This window comes from Vulpes vulpes, chromosome 12, assembly GCF_048418805.1.
Source record: "Vulpes vulpes isolate BD-2025 chromosome 12, VulVul3, whole genome shotgun sequence".
Taxonomy (NCBI): domain Eukaryota; kingdom Metazoa; phylum Chordata; class Mammalia; order Carnivora; family Canidae; genus Vulpes; species Vulpes vulpes.
This window is the reverse complement of record NC_132791.1, coordinates 52,531,036-52,550,261: the sequence shown is the minus strand read 5'-3', so window position 1 is coordinate 52,550,261 and position 19,226 is coordinate 52,531,036.

The window sequence follows — 19,226 nt, the reverse complement described above, 5'->3', positions numbered from 1 at the left end:
TACATGATCCCACATTTGCAGCAGGAGGGGGGAAGCTGCACATAAGAGCAAGAGAGCATACTTGTGCAGTGCGACCTGGGAGAAAATGCTAACCCCTCACCTGCACAGAACCCAACATACTCTACCACACTGTCACAGGATTTTCAGGATTTTGTCTGGATCTTCAAGGTTTGGAGTCTGTTGAAAGTTACTGAAATTCACGTGCTTTAAAAATTACTCACAAACTTTACATTAAAAAAATTAAACAATACAAGTTTATTCTCCTAATAGTTCTGGAGGTCAGAAGAAAAGCATCTTCCAGAGCTAAACTCTCTAAGGGCTAGTTGAACAAGCAGGATTGGTTCCTTCTGGAAGCACCAGGGGAAAATCCACATCTTTGCCAACTTCCAGAGGCTGCCCACACTCCTTGGCTGATGGCCCCTTCCTCCTTCCTTAAAATCAGCACAGAGCTACATCTCTTTCCAGTTCAGCTCTGTCACCACATGGTCACACAGACTTCTGACTCCTGCCTCCTCTTATAAAGGCCCTTATATCAGGCTCATGAAAATAATCCAGGATAGTATCTTCACATTTCAAGATCTTCACCTTAATCCCAACTGCCATGTAACTCAACATATTCAGGGATTGGGACAAGGACAACTTTGAGAGGCTCTCATTCAGCCTAGCACAGTCTCTGAAAGACTTATAGTGCCTGAGGCAAGACCTAATCTCCAAACTTTGTGATACTTTTCCCTGAGTTGCAGCCTCAGAGAAATCTGGACATTCGTTTCCTCCCCTCCAATGCAGGCAGAGCATACTTCCCTGCCTCACTGGTGTTGGACTTGGTCATATGACTTGCTTTGCCCAAGAAAAAATTAGCAGAAGCGACCCAATCTGAGACCTTAATTAAATATATAAATATGGCTTAGCTTGGCTCATGTGTCTGGTAATCCACTAGGAGAAGAGACTGCTCAGGGCAACCACTGCCCCTTGAGTCTGGGCCCTAGGAGTATGAATGGAGTAGACCTGGATCCAATCTGCTGTCTAGAGTACCCCCACTCTCACTCAGCCATGTGCCACCTACATGAGCTGAATCACATTTAACCTGAAGATTTCAGAGCCTGTGAGTGTTTGTTGTTGCCAACCACTGAGTCTGCACAAGTTTGGTTATAAAGCTCTATTATGGCAACAGCTAACTAACACTCAGCCCCAATCCCATTTTTCTTACTCCATATTGAGAAGATGCCACGAGAGTATCAGCATCTACAAATAGGACGAATATGCTAATAAGGGTTTGGGTGCCTGCTACCATTGAGAATCTGAATACAAGGAAAAGCTGATCACCTACAGCATATGCCAGTAAGAGGTCATGGCTGTCACTACTTGGCCACCAAAAGTCAGACTCTCACAGGTTCACCATCGAGCCACAGCACATCCACTGAGGGAATGAAAACATCCTACCACCAGGGGGACCTCCATTTAGTGCTAACTGTGATTATAGGTCTTCATTCCTAGGGATGGCGTTTCCTCACCAGATTAGCCCTCTCTCTGTCCCAGGTGCCTATAGGTAAGTATCATTTTTATTCCCTTTAAACATTCTAATGACCAAGAGCTGGTCCTGGGACCACAGCAGCAGTGAACCTGTCCTCTCTACCTACTAAACTGTGGATGCCCTCATTATATGCCCTACCAGCTTTCTGGGCTCAGAAATGGCTCTGAACCAAAAGCTGCCAAATACAATCCCTCTTCCACCAGACCCCATGCACTCTCCTCCCACTGCCCACCTGCCTCTCACACTCTCTAGACCCACACATTCCACATCTCAGCACACCTCAAATCTGAGCATACATCCTTGTCTAAAATGTGGGCTCCCTTTTTCCTGCCTGATGCAACTCTGCTTGCTTCTTCAAAATCCAACCCCCATGTCACAGCCCAAAGCACCCTTCCCAGCCTGGGTCATAGCACTTACTGCTTACATATTGACTAGATTATGAACACCTGCAGAGCTCAGACTCCATTTCCAGGATGATTTGGACCCCACAAGGAGCATCTGACAGGGTACAAGCATAGAACAATATTATTCTTTCTCATGTTGATTCCTTTTTTTAAAAAAAAGATTTTATTTATTTATTCATGAGATACACAGAGAAGGAGAGAGAGAGAGAGGCAGAGACACAGGCAGAGGGAGAAGCAGGCTCCATGCAGGGAGCCCAACGTGGGACTCAATCCCGGGGCTCCAGGATCAGGCCCTGTGAAGAAGGCAGCGCTAAACCGCTGAGCCACCAGAGCTGCCCCTCACATTGATTCCTTAAATCAGCTCTGCGTTCAGTCCATCTCTCCTGCCCTGGGAGGAAGCCTCTGGCCAATCTCATAACTATTTGGCCACTATCATTCCACCTACTCACAAATATTATTGAACACCTGCTATATCCCACATTGCATCAATGCATCAACGAACAAAACAGGCAGCAAAACACAACAAAACAACCTTGCTGCCCTCATAGAGCTTATATTCTAGGGACTAGAAAGGTAATAAACAATGAAACGATAGCATGTTAGTTGAGGGGGGTGGGTAGCTGGGAAAGTAGAGTTATCATTTCAGCAGGTTGAGAGAGTCAAGATCCGAAGAAGGAAAGGAAGCACGTTGTGCAGATCATGAGGTAAGAGCACTTCAGGCAGAGGGAAGAGCAAGTACCTGAAACACCAGGGAGCCTGTGTGGCAGCCATGGGTTGGAGGGCATGGCAGTAAATGATGTGGCAGAGAAGAGTTGCGGGGCTAGCTCACATTGAGCCCTTCAGACTGTTACAGGACTGTGACTTTTACTCAGAGAGGGAAGCTTCTGGAGAGCTCTGAGCAGAGGAGGGACCTGTTTTGAGCCATATTAGCAGGTTCACTGGAGCCTGAAAGTTCACGGAGTTAAAAGATCACAGGATAATAAGTGAATAGGCCTTTTACAAAACAAAACAAAAAGCCAGTGTGACCATAAAACTTTAAAGTCACCCAATTTAAGTGTCCCCCTTCACCTAGCTCTGGTCCATCATGGGAAAGGAGTAATCAGGGCCTTCTCCCTACCTCACCTGGCTCCCCTCCCACACCCAGTGAATACATAGGCCCTCCGGATTGGAGGGTGGGACAAGGCAGTGTAGGCTAGAGGCAGAAATGGCAGATTGTGACTTGTTGGTGCTGTCTGGATAAAGCAAGTCCTAAATGTTGAGCTCCCCTGCAGGGATAGTGAGGGCAGAGTTACTTTTCTTCTTCAAAAATACCTTTGCCTAGGGGATCCCTGGGTGGCTCAGCGGTTTTGCGCCTGCCTTTGGCCCAGGGCGCGATCCTGGAGTCCCAGGAGCGAGTCCCACGTCGGGCTCCCAGCATGGAGCCTGCTTCTCCCTCTGCCTGTGTCTCTGCCTCTCTCTCTCTATGTCTATCATAAATAAATAAAAATAAATCTTTAAAAAAAATACCTTTGCCTATCACTGGAGGAAGAAGGGATCTGTCAGCTGCAGTCCCCTGGTATGGCCAATGCCTCCTCCTGCTGTCCACATCCAACCCCTCCTCCAGCAGGCAGTCTCTGGGAGTCTACCCACAGGCTTGGGATTCAGCTCCCACCTCCCAGACAATGCTCTTGCATGTGGCCCTCTCAAGCTGCCCCACTTCCAACTCCTTTCTTATTATGGGCAACTTGTCCCAACAAACTCTAGAACCTCCAGCCCCTTTTCCATGCAACCCCCTCTTTGGCAAGTCCTGCACAAATGGTCTAACCCATAATGTGAGTCTTACATATAATTTTAAATTTTCTAATAGCCACATTAAAATGGTAAAAAAAACAGGTGAAACTAATTTTACTAATTTATTTTATTTAGCTCAATATAGCTTCGTTAACATTTCAATGTGTAATCAATATAAAAACTTACTAATGGGCTATTTACAACCATCTTTTTTTCATACTAAGTCTTCAGAATCCAGTGTAGTTTACGCTCACCATGCCCATCAGTCTGGATTAACCCACATTCAGTGTTCGGTAGCCACATGCAACATGATGACCGCCATACTGGCTTCAGCATGTGAGGTACTTGGTGCTAAGGTTTTATTCTCCACTTTTAGGGGCCTTAGCTAAACCCAGAGGAAAGAGGAAAACACTAACCTACTGTTGCGTGCTGAGCTAACTGAGCCCAGCGGCCCCACCCTCAGGGAGCACTCAGAATGGTGGGGAGGATGGTTGAGTGCCCTGAGCTTTCCCTGAGGAATACACAGAGCGTGGCGTGCAAGGCAGTGGAGAAGTGGAGACATCAGACAAAGACATCCCAGGCTCCATTTGATTCAGGGAAGCATCATTTGCATGATTTTCACATAAATCTGAATGTTAAAGTCAAGAGGTGGTAACTCCATGTGTACAGTATAAAATAAAGCTAACTAATTTGTACAGCATACAAGGGATTGCAAATCCAAGGGCTTGACACATCAGAAAGGCAGTGGCATCTCACTGCTATGGAATGAGGGCAGCCTGGAGCTCTGTCAATGCTGATAAAACATCTCATTAGGTGTACTGTATGCATATCCTCTTAACACACAGTTTGCTTACTCTGAGTCAAGGAATTCAATAAAGACTTTATTTCCTCCTTTGTTATAAATAAAAACAAAAGCTGACATGCTTACCGTGGGTCAGGCACTGCACTGAACCCTTTACTGAGATTATCTGAGTCCATCCTCATAACCCACCCACAGAGGCATGGACTATTATCACCCCCATTTACAGACAGGGCTGCTAAAATTCGAAGAATTTAACCCAAGCAGGCTGAAAATCAGTATATCACTGATTTCATCCATTTTTAGTTACTGTTAAAATAGTCTTATCAAGTACAAAGTAATGAGTATATACTACATTTATGAATATCACATTTTACTGGACCCTATTGCCGGACTTACCTTACTCAGCCCAGTATAATTAAGATATTATCATTTCAATGTGCAAATAATATAAAATTTTACTAATGGGGGACGCCTGGGTGGCTCAGCAGTTGAGTGTCTGCCTTCACTCAGGGCATGATCCCAGATTCCTGGGATTGAGTCCCGCATGGGGCTCCCTGCGTGGAGCCTGCTTCCCCTCCCTCTGCCTGTGTCTTCTGCCTCTCTTTCTGTGACTCTCATGAATAAATAAAATCTTTGAAAACAATTTTTTTAATTTATTAATGGGATAGTCTATAACCATCTTCCTCAGACTACATCTCTGGAATCCAGTGTGCATTTTACACTTAAACTTTATACTTACAGTGTCTCTCAAATCGGACTAGCCACATCGGCTGCTCAGTAGCCACGTGGGGCTAGTGGCTATTGTACTAGACATTGCAGTCCTAACTCCTGGCTTCGGAATGTGAGGTTCCTGGAAGCTAAGGTTTTGCTCTCCACCTCTGGGGCCTTAGGTTAACTCATCTCCCGTGACGGTGTAGTTAAGTGTCACCCAGGGCTGCAGTCATCTGACGGCTTGGCTAGGGGGGCTAGAGGACCTGCCTCCAAGACGGCTGCCTCACATGTCTGGCAGGTTGATGATGTTTTCTTGATAGGAAACTTCGTCTCCTCTCCATGAAGGTTTTGCTACTTACCAGAGGGCTGCTGGTATGTCCTCACAACTGGCTTCCTCTGGAGCAAACCATTTCAAGAGAATGAAAACTACAACATCTTTTCCGGTCCAGACTTGGAAGTCACACATCATCACTTCTGCTACTTCTGCCATTCTGTTCTTTAGCAGTGAGCCACTAAGCCCAGCCACATTTGAGAGGCTGGGGCCCAGACTCCACCTTTTGAAAAAAGAATGACATAGGATGTGCAGGCATATTTTAAAACTATGATATGGGATGCCTGGTTGGCTCAGCGGCTTAGCGCCTGCCTTCCGCCCAGGGTGTGATCCTGGAGTCCGAGGATCAAATCCTGCATCAGGCTCCCCACAGGATCCTATTTCTCCTCTGCCTATGTCTCTGCCTCTCTCTGTGTGTGTCTCATGAATAAATAAATAAAATCTTTTAAAAACAAAGTTTCAAAAAATAAATAAAAATAAAACCATGATATAATCTAATAAGAAAATGAACAAAAGATATCAACAGAAAATTTGGAAAAGTTTAGCACACATATGAAAAAGTCCAAGCCTCCTCATAACCAAAGAAATAAAAATTAAGCAAGTGGTTGCCATCAGACTGGCAAAGATGGAAAAGAATAATACGTAGTGTTGGTGATAGTATGGAAAAGAGGTCCCCCTGAACATGCATAGTGTGAATATAAATTGGCACAAACTCTTCAAACAAATGTGATGATTTACATAAATAGCCCTAAACACGTGATTATTGTTGACCTAGGCACTACACTCTAGGAATTCATCCAACTAAAAAATCAGCACCATGTTCAACCATGATGGCTTGGTGCATTAGCAAACCAGAGCCACAGTGAAGAGGTATTTCATCCACTGGCCTCCAGATTCAAGTCACCTCATAAAACAAGGAAGAGCGTGGCCGGCTGCAGGCAGAGGGATGCCAAAAAGTGACCTTCAGGCTCAGCATGGCGGAAGCTCCTTGCACACCAGCTTCAGCCCGTTAGAGCTGAGCTATAATTGATCACCGCAGCAAATCAATGTGAGTGAGGTCCTTTCCAAAGCTCTGTACAAACTGACTTCATAATGAAATATGAGCTTGTGAAGTTTCTCATTTTGTACTATTCTGACATTTCTTGCAATGTGATTAAAATATAATAAGATCAAATAGAAAATACTATTTGCTCAATCACCTCCAAACCTAACACAGTCAATAGTCCAATTCCATCCAGGAAGAAAAGTCATTTTCAAGACTCCATAAAGAAGCCTACATTTAAATTTCATGTTCTCTGCTGTTACTGTGAAAAATTACATGTTTTAAATATAGGACAAATACAGGGCAGGCCAATTCTTGTTATAATAAATTTTATTCCAACATTCTCAGTAAATAAAATCTCCAAGCCCCAGCCAATGAATGGCTGCTTCAAGGTTCATTCGATAATACATAATTCCAGTCCAAATAATAATTTGCTCAATTCCTTTGAAGTCTAATTCAAGCCCCATTTCCCCTGAGAAAGCCCAGATCTCAGCAATTGTTTCCTTCTTCAGACTTCTGAGAACACATACAGCTGCAAGCATGCCCTGGCTGTTAGGTATGTGTGCCTTCTCTTTCTCGCTCAGCCGGGCAGGTCCTCAAGGTTAAGGGGTGCTTTCCTCCTTCAGCATCATCTATCGTGCCTGGATGCTGGGTCCCCAGCCCAGGATTAGGCAGGCTGCAGGTTCTTTCCAGCACTTTCTGATTGAAAGAGCCTATAATGATGGCATTTAACCCATAGCAGGCTTTCTATCCATCCATCTCCTGCATTACTAGCCCACATCACACTAGTCGTTTCTAGTGAAGACGTTATGTTATCCTCTGAGACCTCGACACACATGATCATTTTACACACTGTCAGCTGCATCTATTAATTTTCTTACTGTCAGAGACAGTTAAGGGACCCTTTGTGGAAATGTCTGAGGATTTGTAAAACAGAAGCCTGTTTGTTTCACTTCCTCTGACATACAGGCTTAGGAACTGTGCAATTTTAAGTACCAGAGTAAGCTCTAAGACTTACGGATAATTGACTCTGGAAGGCAAGAACACGACTTAGAAGGGATCATTTTCTCAACTCACTAGCAGTTTCAAACCCAGAGACCATTTGAAGAACAAAACTAAATTATCAGTTTGGATTCTTCTAGAGCTAGACCATCGCCAGCCCCCAACAAGCCACAGGCTAGACCAGCCTCGAAACCTCAGTGCCCCAACAATGTAAAGAGCTTCCCTCCAAGCTTTTAGAGCTATCTTTGACTAGATCAAAGAAGTGTCAACACTGGTCAGCTTCCAGCATTCCAACCTCCAATACAAAGCCCCAGTGTCCAAGAACATTAGCCCCATATGCTCATTTCCACCTGCTTTTGGCCCTAGCCCAGGAAATTAAAATATAAAATCAAATCATTGACTTCCAGGATTGAGAAGACACAGAACCCAACATGTCCATGTATGTCAGTTAGAAAGCACTTGATGCAAGAGTCAGAAAAGCCAATTCTAATTGACTTGAATGATAAAGGTGCTTTATTGATTCATGTCTCCAGGAAGTCCAGCTCCATTTTCTTGTGATCCTCTGGGCTCTGCTGCCCTCCACATGTTAATTTTGTCTTCAGATCAGCTTTCCTCATAATTACAAAATGGCTGCCAATAGCAACGAGGATTCCATGCTTCACCTTTCACACTCAGAGGGGAAGAGAGTGCCACTTCTCAGGCCACCAAACTAAAGCCCTAAGCTTTGTTCTGTTTGGATCATTTCTCTATCTCTCCAGCAAGGTGGGGACTGGGTTTTCTCTGACTCACTTGGACTAGTTAGAACCACCCAACCCATGAGACTGCTAGACCCAGGGGAGGCTGGGATGGATGCTGGCAAGGCAATCACAATGTCTATTTCCTCCTGCATCTCAGCAGGACTGTACTAAACTTCTAACACTAAACAACTCAATGAGACCTCATCTCATTCCTGAAAGTGCTGTCCTCCCCCTTGGAAATAGCCTCAGGGTTGAGGAACACTATTTACAGTGTCATTCAGTCTAAACCAAACCTCAGGAGTCCTAGAAATGCTGAGAATTACTCATCTCCCATCCAGGATTCTGAATAAGACAATTCCCAGGTACTCTGGGCACAAATCTCTCTATTAACTAGAAGATGTCCATGACTCTGGAATGGGCCACTGGCCATGTTTGCCCTCAAGAGGAGTTAGCACCTGCTCTGTCATCATGAGAGGGCTAAGCCAGTCTTGCTCAGCTCAGCATCTTGGAATTAATTAAGAGGCTCTAGTAACTAACTCTTATTCTCTAAAAAGGGCCAGATCATCAGCTGTGGACACAGATGGAGCCCTAGCTCCATTTACCTCAGTAACCGATGAGTCTCTCATGACATCCCCTCTGTGCATCCTTCCTGTATTCCCAGACTCCTGCCAACTTTGATCTCCATTCATTTCCCACACAGGCCTAGCTCACCAGGAGCATCTGCTTGACTGGCTGACTATAACGTGTGACCCAGTGACCCACAGTGACCCAGACCCCAGACAAGAGGACCCCTGCCCAACACAGTTAGCTGGTTCCCTGTTTCCCCAAGTGTCTTCTGTCTTTTGCATTTTTTCGTTTATAAAACCCAGTATCAACTCCTGCCCACTTCCCGCAGCTAAGCCTGGGAAGAATAAAAACAGACACTGCTAATCCTTCTACAGAAAAGGAGACTGAAATCCAGAGGGGGAAGCAGATGATCCAAGGTCTGCCACGAGCCAGAGTCAGACCTGGAAGCCAGACCCTGTGACCCCTGGTTCTGTGCTTCTTCTACCTCAGCAGATTGCTTCCTTCAGTGTACAAGGTAGCCCTTGGCAGTGCTTCTGGGATGGAAGCACATGGTATCAGCCTGGCCTGTGGTCTTTTCACCAGAGTTAGAGTCCAAACCAGCCTGAGGCAGCTGCTTCCCAGTACAGTCACCTCAGGAGTGCTCTGTACTAGGTAGGTTCCCTGTCGCCAGCATCAGGGCTGGCTGAAGCCCAAACTCTCCCCCAGCTCACAGGGAACTGCTCAGAGAGGGAGTCTCCGAAAATCCAATTTGTCTTTCCTCTTGCATTCTTTACTTTGGTTATTGCTTTGAGATTTCTTTTGTGGCCGTTTGGGTCTTTGATTCACACTTTGGGTCTTTGGTGAACACAGCCTTTCCTTTCTCCTCTGTGCAAAGCTACCAGCCCAGCTTTCCTGGGAAAACAAAACAGCCTGTTTCCTTTGGGTGGATACAGGGCAAAGTGCTCTGGGATCACAGAGCAGCCCACATTCACATCCTAGTGCTGCCATTTTATTCATTTATTTATCAAATCACTCAACCCACATATGCACATTGAGCACCAACAACGCACCAAGCACTGTTCCAAGAACTGGGACCAAGCACAGAATAAGCCAAAGGATCCAACCTCACGGAGCACCTCATCTCCTGAGACTCTGCCACACGTGAGGTATTTTTAGGGTCCGAAATCCTTTGCAAATCCCAAAGAAGCCTTAGACTCTCCCCAAAAGAATGCATATAAACAGGCACTGAAAACTGGATGTCTTTTTAGATGGTTGGTGGATCCCTGAAGCCCACATGTAGACCACTTGGGATCCGAGAACACCAGGTTAGAAACCTCTGAGCAAAGAGAAATCAGATACAAGTTCTTCTTCAGTGGGTAGAGCTCTCTAAGGGGTCTGTTCATATACCACCGTGATCTATTGAATTCCTTCAATGGATCATAATCACATTCAGCCTGAATCCTCAGATCTTGACTTTCCTGCATTCCAAAGACAGATTCTTACAGGTGAGCTTCTTAAGATAAAAAGAGTAGGAGAAATCTGCATTCTGGAACGTGAACTAACTGCCCTGTGGGATTTGGGGTAGAACATTCACATCAGACTTGCAAATGATCTTTTCCTCACATACACGGGGTAACAATTTTCTCCAGGTGAGCATGAATATGCCTCGTTTTATGCACTCCCTGTGCTCCCGAAAAGTTATACCTGAATCAAAACCTTGCAAATAAAACCACTTAAAATGCACTAAGGGAGCTCACTACTTTGTAAAAGCTGGCAATGAATTCTCTGGCAAACCAATGGAAACTTTGGAATGTGCAAATCCATCTCTCCTCTTTGTTAGAATGGATTTCTGTAGAATGGGTAACTATAAGTGAAGAAAGCCAGTGGGTGGGGCGGATTTAAGACATAAGGTTTCTACTTATCAGGCATCTGTGCCTCTAAGAAGAGCTTTTTGGAGAAAATGTTATCTTTTATTACCTATTACAAAGACCAAATGAACCAGTGCATGACTAACTCCTCTGTGGTGCAGAGGGCAAGGACACTCAGGGATATCATTCATCACAAAGCCATCCGCCATGATGGATAGGGCAGGGCAAGGCAGGCCTCCTACATCTGGGGAATTTTGAGGCTCAAACCACACTGGGTGGCAATCAACAAATGGACACCTCATCAGCCACTGACCAGCTGTGATCCCAGGCTGACACTGGGGCCTGTGACATCGCAGAGCCTCGGGACCAGCAGTGGAAGAAAAGGACTATAAACATGAGAGACAGAAAGGCCATCAGTGGGAGGGCTCCTGATCAGCAGGAAGGGAGGGGCACTGGACAAAACCAAAGGTGGAGAACAGTGGAGGAGGAAGCAAATCTCAATAGGACCAATGCACATAGTCAACGTGGCCCGGAAGAGGTAAAGGATTGGGACCTGGTAGGGAGTTAGCACAGTCAGTCTCTCAAGTAAAAGCAGAGATAAGATCAAACAGAAAATTCAGTCAGATGAGGAAGCCATTTAGTAATGAGGGGACAGCTGACCTCCAGCTGAAATTACACTCACAGTGACTATCATGGCACTCACAGCCAGCCATGCTGCCAGAAAGCAGTCATGCAAAGAACAGGGACGGTGCAGGGAAGGAGATCCTCCCCACATCTCCAGCTAGGGTACAGTGGGCACTGTAGTCAACTCATTTCAGCTTCTCAGGGCTCTTGCCATCCCACCCCTGCCAGGTATGTACTCAACCTCAGGGGGAATATCTCAGAAGGCCTAATTTCCCCAAAACGAACCCAAGCACAGAGTAGGCACTCAATAAATGCTGCCTAGATGAGTCATTAAACTATGCAGGGCTCAGCCCACAGCCTGTTTTTGCACTGCCTGAGAACTAAGAATGGTTTTTAAATGTTTAAAGAGTTGTCAGGAAGAAGGAGGAAGAGGAGGAGGAGGTAGAGGAGAAGAAGAAGAGACAGAGATTCCTATGGGTCCCACAAAGCCCATGCTATTTACTCCCTGACCCTTTACAGAAAAAGTTTGCCAACCCCCAAATGAGTGAGTTTACTATAAGCATTTTGAATTTGAGACTCACCCTTGTGTTTTCCTATCCTCTCAGCCTGTCTGCCTAATGCATAGTTAGCTCACTGTCTGAGGAGACTGGGAGCCTCCAGTCTGGAGGATGGTTCAGAACGGAAGACTTAACTTGCCTCCAAAGAAAAAATGCAGGGCATCCTGCCAATAGGACTCAGAATGCGTGTCTCACTAATGTGGGTGTACGGAAAGGGTCATAATGATTTGGGGGAGCTAAGGAGTTTAATTCAACAAGCATTTGTTGAAGGTCTAGGTGCCAGGCTCCGGATGAATAAAAACTTTTTTAAAGATTTTATTTATTTATTTACTTACTTACTTACTTGAGAGAGAGGTACAGCATGAGCAGGGCTGAGGGGCAGAGGAAGAGGGAGAGAGAGAAGCAGACACTGAGTAAGGAGCCCTATGTGAGGCTCAATCCCCGAGATCATGACCTGAGCCGAAAGTAGATCATGACCTGAGCCAAAGGCAGATGCTTCACCAACAAAACCACCCAGGTACCCCTAAAAACATTTTTTTCAAAACCTCATTCCTACAGAGAGGACATACATCAAAGCCAACAAACAACAGTATAATGGAGAGAAGAATCAACAGTACATGTGGCAAGAATGCTCAGGGCTAGAGTCCTTGGGAAGGCTTCCTGGAAGACACCACCTTCAGATGAACTGAAGAATGGCAGGATTCCAGAAGGTAGAAGCAGGAATACATCCTAAGTGGAGGATCTGTCTGGAGCAAAGATACAAAGACAAATGAACTAAAACATGGCCAGGGAATGGCAGAGACTTTGTGAGGGATGGTTAGGAAAAGGCCAGCTAGTGACTTAATTTGGGTCCCACTGTCATCACCAAAGCAGATCCTGAAATAAGAACTTGAGCATAAGGAGTCTATTTGGAAGGTCCCAGGGAACACCAGCCCTGAAGGCAACTGGAGCCTAGCTCTGTTAGCGGGGAGCCGATGCAGAACATGCACCTCAGCCATCCCACCCACCCAGCTAAGGAAGCTGGGGTATTTATATGTCAACTCCCTTCCGTCATTTACTTATTGGATTGCTCTGGGGGGTGAAGGATGCACTAGTTCCCTGACACTGCTAGCCTCTTGCTGCTGCCAGAGCCACTGTCTCAATCTGCACATCTATGCAGTGTCCATGAGACACAGGAATGCACAGACTGGCAGGTGGAGGGTGCTGCATGTGACGATAGGCTGAGACACAAGTACCAGCACGGTGTCCACAGCATCCGCTATGGTGGGTCCCAATCGCGGAGATCCCTGCGTACATACACCTCTGCTCCGCACCTCCCGCTCTCCAGAGAATGGAGTGCACACAAGATTTTGAAGCATGGAGGTAGCAGGGCTGCAATTCAGAATATGATTCAAAGGACAAGCCGGCTAAGGGGTATGTGGAAGAACTCTGTAGCTTTCCGGAGGGTGAGAGTGGGATGGGAACCAGGCCATGTTACTGAGGCAGAGAGAAGGGAGCACCTGCACATGGAGCTGCCCAGGAGGGCGTCAGGGTGACTCCCGGGGTCCCGCAGGCCCTGACCAGGGAGAAGCAGTTCAGAGAAAGAACAGGGTGGGGGGGCTGCAGGAGGCCCAGGGGCTCAAGAGGCGGTCAGCTATAGGAGGCATCTTTGTGGCAAGGGGAAGTGGCCTGGAGCTCAAGAGAACACGTGGGACTGAAGGCTTACTGGGAAGTCACTGAGAAAAAAAGAGAGGATTTAGGAGAGAAGGGACACAGTCCACCACCAGAACTTTGAAAAATACTCGTGTTGACAGAAGAGGAGGAAGAACATGAGTCAGTGAAGCAGGAGAAAAGTTGGGAGCCCAAAAAAAGAAACACCAAGTAGAGGATTTTTAACAGCCAAATCTTGCCGACATAAGGCAATCCTCCACATGGGGCCCACATCCGGCCTAGAAGCCATCCGTCCTCAGGCAGCTGGTGGTGGCCCAACCCCCTAGGGCAGGCACAACCCTGTGCCACCCACGACACGGATGTCGTCAACCCCAGGATCCCCAACCCTAAGTGTATGAATGGCTGGAGAGTTGGCAAGAACTGACCTCCCATCGCCAAAGTGTTCACAGAACCCAGTGCACCCGTGCCATGAGCATCTCGTGGAGGAGACGCTCCGTCACCTCAGTGATTCCCAGAGGCTCTGTGAACCCACAAAGGGCAGAAACCATAGCTCTAAGTGACCCGTGAAACAGCAGCTACGCTGAGCTCACACTCACCCTGAGCCTGAAGTGGGAGAGCAAGAGTGAGACCAGAGATGTCCCTGTATGTGTAAGAGTAGAATTTTCTCTACACTTTGCAGAAGGAAACTGTCAGAATCCAACACTTGACCTGCCATTGCTACAGGCACATGTGCAGAGAGAGTTTCATCCTTGTGCAAAGTTTGTTCTTGCTCCTGCCCCACTGCTATCTGGCTTATCTGCTATGCAGGGTTGCAGGCAGAGCCACCCGCCAGCAAAAAGATTACTCTGAACCTTCCCTCAAAGAACAGAGAGCCTTCTGTTGGGGGTGGGGGGAAGAAAGAGAATAAAGATTCAATTTGAAAGGCTTTGTAAAGTGTTTCGATGCAAGGAAGTTTTAGCTCCACTGCCGGGGCATCTTGACGCTGGCAAAAGATAGCCATTGTTGCCTGCATTTGAGGCTCTCTGGCCCTGTCCTCTCGATCCCAAAGATTGTTGTGTCAAAAGCCATACTGTTCCTTCAAATAGGATACAGAGTCTGCTCATCTCAGTTCCTGCTTATTGGTCTTACCAGCAGCTCTTGACTTCAAAGAAGGTTCTTTGAGTATTTCTGTCTAAATCCACAAGAAAACAGCATGTACCTAAATCTACCCAATAGGCCCCAGGAACACATCAGAGGTCAGCATATGAAATCACTCCTGGACTCCAGAGACAAGTGCCCACCTTTGCCATCCACCCAGCCTCGGCAGACCATGGGGCACAATGACCAGGACAGACCTCATGCCTAACACAGGAAATGAGCCTCTGTGATTCCCAGGGAAGGTGGGAAATATACTAAACAGCAAATATTTTCTGGAATCCTTTACAAGGAGAGAATAGAGAGTGCTTGCTCTCATCACAGCCCTGACACTGAAATCTCCAGGATTGCTTTCTCCTCAATACAGAATATTGAGGCAATATGGACCCTATGACCCCAGTGCCTCTCCTGGCTCTGACATGCTGGATGCCTGGTCCCTGGAGAACTGGTCCCCACCTCCCTGCCATGGAGCCTTGTCATCCCTGCCTTGCCTCCTGCAAAGCTTGTGCAGCCCACAGCATTTTCTGAAGCAAAACCAGAGCAGACCCAGAGATGTCCCTTGAGCTGCCTGACACAAAAAGTCATCTACAAACCTTCCAGGGGTTACAAATAGTAGCAAGGGTTCATGTTCATCAACAAGGATTTCCACTTCCATTCTAAAAATAATAATTCCATAAAATAATCAAGAACTCCTTAATACACCCTAAGGAGCAAGAATGGCCCATAGTGGAGGTCAGATGAACCTGCTAACAAATCAGTTTCTCCATTGATTTGTAACTTAGCTAAAAAAGTGCTAACTGCCACAGTGGGTTCGATCATTCTACCTTTTTAAATGTCCTATTCTCAGCCATACGTTATTTCATTACACTCACAACGGGCCATTGGTTAAAGTCAGGAAGCATAGGAAACACTGATGTTGAAATACAACAAATTAATGAAGACTGTAAAAAATGGTAATAATTCTACAAAATCACCGTGGGATGGTTTTTGCCAGGTAAGTAAGTTGCAGCCATCTGATCAGAAATCACATATAGTACATCTAGCTATCTTTGGTACTTCAAAATGTGACCATTTGAAAAGGAAATGTCCTGACAATTATATCCATTCTGACTTTCACTTGTTGAGAGAATAAAGACTGCCCATACACACAACATGTTATTAGTGGCAAAGTGCTTACATGTAACAGTATGATGCCATCTCTCCTTTCTTGTCCTTTTAACACATAAACACAAACACTGTCAAAATAAACCACTGGCTTATTTGTTTAGGGAAAAATGCAAGAATCCAAACACGAGGTCACAAAAGCAGCTTTTGTCTGTTGGATGTTGAATCACATATTTAAATTTCAATCTGCACTTCAATACACATCCAGTCCCCAACAAACATGATAGATGTCATAATTTATTTGTTGGCAGAGCATACTTTTCCTTATTTAACTAATTTAAAAAATCAATTAAAGCCTGGAAAGTACTTATGATGGCACCTAATAGATAAAAGCACAAAATGAAAGCTAGCCATTATTTTTATTATTATTAAATTATGATCAGTTGTTAAATGGGTAAAAAGTTTAAATTCCTGATATATAATTAATATTATTCAAGGCCATTTGTGGAATAAACATGATATAAACTTTAATAATGGTTCTTTAAGTTAAAATCACATCTTTATTACATGCTACTCAAAGACAAGTAATTTTTAAAATTCTTTTGGGGGCTGAGAGATTAAATTACTGCAAAAAAAATGGTCCTATGAAAGAACAGATTGATGGCTAGGCAAAATGACTGAAGGGAAGAAGGAGATATAGTTTTCTAGGTATGGAATGAATAAGTCATGGGAATAAAAGGCACAGCATAGGGAATATAGTCAATGACATTGCAATAGTGTTGTACGGTGACAGATGGTAGCTACACTTGTGGTAAGCACAACAGAACATATAAACTTATCAAATGATTATTCTGTATATCTGAAACTAACGTAACATTGTGCATCAGCTATACTCAAAAGTTTTAATGTTCATATATAAAAAAAAAAAAACCACCCTACTGAGTCACATTCTTGGTTTGTCCTTTATATTCCTTTCTAGTCTTCTCTACTCTTGCTCTGTGCCCTGGGAGGCTGACTTGCCAAAATTGCATAAAGACATTTCATTCCCCACTGGCTTCCAGTCCAGCTAGTAGGAGTCACCAGGAGATGAGAGGGGAGGAAAGGAAAGATGTTAGAGCATTTTCCCCCTATATCCTCTCCTTCCAGGCAGCAATTTTCTAGCAGCCACATGTCTACCTAAGGCTGCAAACAGAGACCGTCCCCCTTGCCCACAGCTTTCCTTGGTTCCAGGACAGCTCCTCCTTCTCCTTCTCAGTCCAGGGACATAATGGCTTCTGCTCTTATGAGCTATTGTTTCACCATCCTTTTTTTGATTCCCTGCATCCTGCTCCCACCCTTACAAAACAGTCCTTTTGTTAACCACTCTTTAGGTGCTTTTTTGAGTGTACTGTTTTTCTCTTACTTGGTTCTGGAAGTGGCCCCAGAAAATAGGCCCTAAAAATAGGATATGGGGATTGCATTACTCACCTATTTGATGAGAGCATGGATAAGCTTCTTTCTAAGGGTAGATGAGATAATCTGTGGTAAGCAATGCCATTAAGATTATTCAGATCACTGGGATGACACATGATGGGGTGCAGATAGAAGACAGAGTGCTGGGAACAGACAACTCTGGTACTCTGTCACTAAATGACAATGGTGATCACAAAGATCCTAGGATGAGCAAACTGCTTCTGATTGCTTAGGGAGAATACACCTGTAGAAGGACAAAATGAAAACCTTGAATCCTTGAGTAAAAGAACAGGTAGACATTCAGGAAGACTCCATGGCAGGTATAGAAGGAGTGTCTCATCATCTGTGTTGCAGGGCAGATATGGTTGAGGAGCAGGCATAAAGCCTAAGCGTAAGCATTAGAGAGTTGGATACCAATTAATAAGAATCTTTGCCAGGCCACTTATGCTAAGTCAATGGTTCTCATCTGGGAGCAATCTGCCTCTCAGAAAACATTCGGTAGTGTCTGGAGACATTTTGCATTACCATGCTGGTATCTGGTGGAAAGAGACCACAGAGGCTGAAAATATCCCAAGCACAGAAGAGCCATAGACAAACACAACAATCACCTTTCCAAGAATCTCAGTAGTGTTGAGGTTATGAAACACTGTCCTAAGGTAAAGGTGCTCTTGGAGAAGGTACAAGATCCCAGGACATGGAATGGGGATGCTTAGGGGGGTGAGAACTTTGAACCCCTATATTCTCTTGAAATTTCCTCTCTGGTTGAGACAGATCCTCATCTTTATAAAAGGGAACTCGATTTCCCTAGTATAGAAGTCTGGTGTGCAGTTACTGATGCAAACCCTAGTTCCTAAAAAACAAAACAAAACAAAACAACAACAACAACAAAAACAGAACCCACTTGCTTTTACATGGCAGGGATAGCAGTGCACCTTCACGATTTTATCCCAAAGTTCCGCCAACTCTCCTGTTCTAACAGTCTGTTCTCTATCACAATTCAGTCTTAATTTATGTCTTGCTATACCATAGAAAATCACAGTAGTCTATTATGTTAATATAGTTATGCTAATTGGACCTGTTGAGAAGGCATGAGTGAGCACCATGCATATTTTAGCAAGACATATGCATGCCAGAAAACAAGTGATAAATTCTACAAAAATTTAAGGGCCTGATACATAAGTTTCTAAGGGTGCAACAGTCTAGAATATCTAGGTATAACCCCTCTAAAATGGCAAAATGCTGCTTTTCTTTTTGCCACTCACCACAGAAAAAGAACATAGCACCTGAGTGGGTCACTGGATTGAGGAGGAAACATATATATAACACATTTAGACATCTTGTTCTGACCTCTTGCTTAATATCTGGTAAGTCTTCCAGTTTTGAGAGCAGTCTGGATCAAGAGAAGTTTCTACAGAAAATCCTGGCTATAAACTGCTCTATTGCTCTGTGACGTGGTAACCCAGCATATTCAATTGTACTAGAAATATCTGTGGCAAACAAAGATGTCATATAGGGTATAGAGCCTCTGGCAAGCCCTAAAAGGAAAATTATAGTACAGGTCCCAAGGTTTTAGAATAAGAATTCTGCTAATAACAGTATTTCATGTGTAAAGCAGCTTCTGGCTTCCTATGGAAGCCATGGAAAAGATTCAACACCAGACCATGGGACACCAGATCACTATATGTCACTTCCTCCAGAAGTAAGAGTAGATTTTATAGCAGATAGCTCAGACTCCCATGGTACTTACTCCTTCTGCTTCACTATGCCTGCCTCAAACCACACCTATGCTCAGAGGGAGCTCTCTATAGTCAGTGAAGAGTGGGCCAGGGGTGAGCATGGCCTGGTTTATTGATGGCTTGCCCAGTAGGCTGAGTATGCTGAAACAAGTCAAAAGTGAATGGAGAATGTCCTGCAATCCCACTCAAGGGTGATCCTGGAAGACAATGGTGAGTGGAAGTCCT